The following is a 6000-nucleotide window of genomic DNA, read 5'->3' as shown; positions in this document are numbered from 1 at the left end:
ACCACACATTCCGCTCCAGCCATTACCAAAAGTATTTCCTCCCAAAATGAAGGTGCCACCAACCTCCTGTGTCTGGAACGCAACCCATCTCTTACCCAACTGATTGCGCCATCTTGCAGTTGTAATTGTCTTTTGGCAGGCTAGGCTATATTAACCAAAGACTTTCATAACTAACCCAAGATAGACCACCACCTGTCATTTCCAATTGGAACGAAGTAGTCATGGTGGGCAGAACAAGCAACGAGGGAGGCAGAGCCAAGCACAAACTACTGAGATCTTACAAACTAGTTCACACTGTTTGTAACAGATTTTTTGGGGGGAACAGAAAACTGTATTTATATCAAATGTTTCATCATTAAATAAAAGAGCATAGGGCGGCGCACAATTGGACCAGCGTCATCAGGGTTTGACCGGTGTGGGCCTCCATTGTAAATAAGAATTTGTTCTTAACTGACTTGCCTAGTTAAATAAAGTTGAAATAAAAAAAGTTAAAGAAATACATCCCACTGCCGGCCGCTGGGCTTCCTCTCATCATCATATTTCGTAGTGTGGAAACGCCAACCGGATGCATCACAATTAGACATCCGGTGGAATATCTGGCTCCTTGCTCCATCTTGGGTATTGCTACGTGTGGTACTTGTGGGGGAGAGTGACACTCTACTCGCAGTTCTGATTCAATTAACTAAGTTGACCAGACCTATCTGCTATTGCACTGGGTTTTATGGGAGACACACCCAGTTAGGCAGACCAGAACTAACCTTTTATTTTTTTCCCCAAATGGTAAACGGTCTGAGTGAACTATCGTCAGTTTTCCACCTCCTTTGTTGGCACTTCGCCCTTGCGAACGTGCTCGAGCCGCCCCTTTTGTCGCGCCTTGTTCGGACTTGTCTGCACTTCAGTCGCATTGGAGAGAGAAAAGAGCGGGACCTGTCCAAAAACGGAACCGTATCCACACAACTCTGAATTTACATTAAATATGTCTACCACCTCCAGCTGTCAAAAGCCCCAGGTAAGGTTTTATTTCTTTCGAATTTTGCGTATTGTCATTGTTGGTAGATGTTGTACTGTAACGTTCCGTCGTAGGCCAATGCTAGCCCACTGGGAAATGTGTAACGTTACATTTAACACGAGGTTGCTTGCTTGGCTGTTTTTTTAAAACTATTTTTATATGCTGACCTCTGTCGGGTAGTTTTCTAAATGTAGACGGGTTTTACTGCACTGTAGCCTACATGTTTTACATTGAAGTTTGTTAAATAGCATATTCCCGCATTGTAGTGAGTGGCCAACCGCAGAATGAATATCTACAATTTGTCGTTGGCTGCAGTGACAGATGTAGGAGCATCATTACATGTCTGAGTTCTTTCCCGAAACCACTGTTAAAGTTGCAATTGAAAACGCTTGGAATTTACCCACTGCCCCAGACCATATGAGGAACGGCTAAGTGCGCCGTTAGATTCCCCCCCTCCCCCTTTAAACCTTTTTATATGCAGATCTCCGCTAAACGTGGAATTCAAGATCTGTCTCTGACTGCTGATAACTTCACAAACACAAGGAATCTGACAAATACAAAGTTGCCAATGTATTTGCAACTGCTACAAATAAGCAAAGGATGTCAATATGCTTCAAATGAAAACTGAGATGACTGCATTAAAATATGAATAGGTTACATAGGCCTATATAATTAAATCATATTGAAGTACATTTCATATTCATTTGAGTTCAGCTACTCGCTGTAAATTTTCCTTCACTATATTTTGATATGTAACAAAAATGTCCACAATGTTTTGCAAATCTAGTGCATTGTTATAGGGTAAGCATTAGTTTTAGACCCCCTCAATATTTGCATCCATATGTGATAACTCTCTAGGAGCTGATCCGTCATCAGTATTGTGAAATAATTCTAATGTTATGGTAAGATTTTAATGGGGGAAACTGATCCGAGAGGAGCGCTGCTTTTCTTTCGATCCTATCATTTTCGGCTCAAACTCCCAATGATGCACTTAGCGAACTTTCTCTCTGTGAAACGTATATGACTTTTTCGGCTGTTGTGGGAAAGATGCATCGTTAAAACGCTAAGTTCCAACGCTATCGGGAAACCAGGCCCTGGCAAGTATAGCAGGCAGGCGACAAAACAAAAATAGCCTTTTGTGATGTTTTCCTGGTGCGGCCTCTTTCGTAATACACTGTAATTGCCATGTCCTTCGTGTTTTGTTTTTGTGTGTGCATAGTTGGTAGTGTGTAGTCATGCCATCTATTGAGGCTTTGGCTCCGCTGACACACATGCTTGTGTTATGGGACGGGGGTCGACTGACAAACTAGTCAAAGCGCTGTGGTCTGATGTCTCGTGCAAGCATGCTCCACTGTACGCTATGCGCACGCCCAGACACCAGTCTCAGCGACAGACAAGTTGAGCCAACCAATAGAACTGCTTCAGATTGGGTGTTGGACCCATCATCTGCGAGGGGCGGTGGTTACACTCGTTGACACTGCCCACCAACTGGGTCGGCAGCATGGCAACACGGGTAGGTCTACAATTTGTCTTTTTGCTTTTGAGATTGATAGGTGGCTACAATTTATCATGGCTTTCTACATTATTACTATTAAATGAAAGGTACAGTTTACTGGTCTGAACCTTTGACAAATGTAACTCAATCCAAGGATGGAATATATCATTGCATTCCTAATCATCCTGAAATTATGAAAGGTGAATTGAGGAGATTAGTAGTATTTCAGTTTTTAATTAAACTTTTGTTTTTGTCAGCATGCTAGGGGGCGGCATGTAGCATAACGATTAGTATTCTGCCAGTAACCAAAAGGTTCCTGGTTTGAATACCAGAGCCAACAAGGTGAAAAATCTCTGTCCTTTAGCAAGGCACCAAATTTACTCGAGGCACCATACTACAATGTCTGACCCTGTAAAACGGCACATTTCAATGAACCTATCTGGTGTATGTGACACTTTTTAAAATGCTAATGGTGAAGCAACCCGTTGGTTTCAACACTACTTCCGGTAGCTACTCACCCCAATGCTAGGTGTCGCATCCAATGGGCTGTTATAACGTTAGTTAGCCTAGCATTCTGGCGAATACTGAACCATTGCCATTTTTCTTCAAATCTGTAGAGATACACAACAAAGGATCATCAAACCCACCAGCTCAATCTTAGTATTTCCAACCATTGAGATTTTCTGTGGTAGCAGTGACATTAGTCTTGTCATCTGAGTGAGGGACATTTATGTTGTACGATGTGGCAGTAGCTAGTTGTCCAGTCCCTGGCATAGGTTAGGTTTTTAGGCCTAGGCTTCTTCTTGGCATCCCCAGGTCAGATGTTCCTCACTCCCCCAAAATCTCTTTGGAGGTCTGGGGTGTACATGTAAGTCTTTATTTTCTATGCCTAGATCCTTTGTCTTCTGGACTAAAATAAGATGAGAAAAATACATATTTGGTGAAATATTAAATTTGATCATGAGAAGTTAATAACTTCCTTACAAACACACATTATCTCTTTACGGAGTGGTTTATTTAAGAACCCTGTTAGCTACTGTTTATGGAGTCCACATAAAATGTTCAAATACATGACGAAGTACAAAACGGTTATAGAAAAGAACAATGTAAGATATTACATTTAAATTCTAAATACAATTTGAGATGTATTTTGCAATAAAGGTTTCACACCCCATTACTTTTCCCATATTTTGTTACGAAGTTGGATTAAAATAGATTTGTCTTTTTTGTCAACGTTCTACACAAAATACTCTAAAGTGGAAGAAAATTTAGAACCTTTTTTAATTATTGGAAAATAAAGCAATAATATATTTGGAAAAGTATTCAACACACTGCTCAAAAAAATAAAGGGAGCGCTAAAATAACACATCCTAGATCTGAATGAATGAAATATTCTTATTAAATACTTTTTTCTTTACATAGTTGAATGTGCTGACAACAAAATCACACAAATTATCAATGGAAATCAAATTTATCAACCCATGGAGGTCTGGATTTGGAGTCACACTCAAAATTAAAGTGGAAAACCACACTACAGGCTGATCCAACGTCCTTAAAACAAGTCAAAATGAGGCTCAGTAGTGTGTGTGGCCTCCACATGCCTGTATCAAATCAAATGTATTTATATAGCCCTTCGTACATCAGCTGATATCTCAAAGCGCTGTACAGAAACCCAGCCTAAAACCCCAAACAGCAAGCAATGCAGGTGTAGAAGCACGGTGGCTAGGAAAAACTCCCTAGAAAGGCCAAAACCTAGGAAGAAACCTAGAGAGGAACCAGGCTATGTGGGGTGGCCAGTCCTCTTCTGGCTGTGCCGGGTGGAGATTATAACAGAACATGGCCAAGATATTCAAATGTTCATAAATGACCAGCATGGTCCAATAATAATAAAGCAGAACAGTTGAAACTGGAGCAGCAGCACGGCCAGGTGGACTGGGGACAGCAAGGAGTCATCATGTCAGGTAGTCCTGAGGCATGGTCCTAGGGCTCAGGTCCTCCAAGAGAAAGAAAGAAAGAGATTTAGAGAGAGAACACTTAAATTCACACAGGACACCGAATAGGACAGAAGTTCTCCAGATATAACAAACTCACCCTAGCCCCCTGACACAAACTACTGCAGCATAAATACTGGAGGCTGAGACAGGATGGGTCAGGAGACATTGTGGCCCCGTCCGAGGACACCCCCGGACAGGGCCAAACAGGAAGGATATAACCCCACCCACTTTGCCAAAGCACAGCCCCCACACCACTAGAGGGATATCTTCAACCACCAACTTACCATCCTGAGACAAGGCTGAGTATAGCCCACAAAGATTTCCGCCACGGCATAACCCAAGGGGGGGGCGCCAACCCAGACAAGACGATCACATCAGTGACTCAACCCACTCAGGTGACGCACCCCACCCAGGGACGGTATAAGAGAGCCCCAGTAAGCCAGTGACTCAGCCCCTGTAATAGGGTTAGAGGCAGAGAATCCCAGTGGAAAGAGGAGAACCGGCCAGGCAGAGACAGCAAGGGCGGTTCGTTGCTCCAGAGCCTTTCCGTTCACCTTCACACTCCTGGGCCAGACTACACTCACACTGTATGACCTCCCTACAATGCCTGGGCATGCTCCTGATGAGGTGGCGGATGGTCTCCTGGGGGATCTCCTCCCAGACCTCGACTAAAGCATCCGCCAACTCCTGGACAGTCTGTGGTGCAACGTGGCGTTGGTGGATGGAGCGAGACATGATGTCCCAGATGTGCTCAATTGGATTCAGGTCTGGGGAACTGGCGGGCCAGTCCATAGCATCAATGCCTTCCTCTTGTAGGAACTGCTGACACACTCCAGCCACATGAGGTCTAGCATTGTCTTGCATTAGGAAGAACCCAGGGCCAACCGCACCAGCATATGGTCTCACAAGGGGTCTGAGGAACTCATCTCGGTACCTAATGGCAGTCAGGCTACCTCTGGCGAGCACGTGGAGGGCTGTGCGTCCCCCCCCCCAAAGAAATGCCACCCCACACCATGACTGCCACACCGCCAAACCGGTCATGCTGGAGGATGTTGCAGGCAGCAGAACGTTCTCCACGGCGTCTCCAGACTGTCACGTCTGTCACGTGCTCAGTGTGAACCTGCTTTCATCTGTGAAGAGCACAGGGCGCCAGTGGCGAATTTGCCAATCTTTGTGTTCTCTGGCAAATGCCGAACGTCCTGCACGGTGTTGGGCTGTAAAGCACAACCCCCACCTGTGGACGTCGGGCCCTCATACCACCCTCATGGAGTCTGTTTCTGACCGTTTGAGCAGACACATGCACATTTGTGGCCTGCTGGAGGTTATTTTGCAGGGCTCTGGCAGTGCTCCTCCTTGCACAAAGGCGGAGGGAGCGGTCCTGCTGCTGGGTTGTTGGCCTCCTCCACGTCTCCTGATGTACTGGCCTGTCTCCTGGTAGCGCCTCCATGCTCTGGACACTACGCTGACAGACACAGCAAACCTTCTTGCCACAGCACGTATTG

The 6000-nt window shown here is 44.9% G+C and overlaps 1 protein-coding gene across 1 annotated transcript in view; it reads left to right on the top strand.

The window, feature by feature from the left end:
* Positions 1-606: 606 nt before the first annotated feature.
* The window catches only part of LOC112250933 (influenza virus NS1A-binding protein homolog A), a 33642-nt gene continuing 28248 nt past the window's right edge, over positions 607-6000 (top strand). The window contains exon 1 of the mRNA XM_024421502.2: positions 607-1009. The gene's annotated coding sequence lies outside the window, so the exon portion shown is untranslated. The remainder of the gene's footprint in view (positions 1010-6000) is intronic.

This window comes from Oncorhynchus tshawytscha, linkage group LG01 (assembly GCF_018296145.1).
Source record: "Oncorhynchus tshawytscha isolate Ot180627B linkage group LG01, Otsh_v2.0, whole genome shotgun sequence".
NCBI classification, from domain to species: Eukaryota; Metazoa; Chordata; class Actinopteri; order Salmoniformes; family Salmonidae; genus Oncorhynchus; species Oncorhynchus tshawytscha.
The sequence above is the reverse complement of the archived record's forward strand: the minus strand, read 5'-3'. Positions and strand labels throughout refer to the sequence as shown.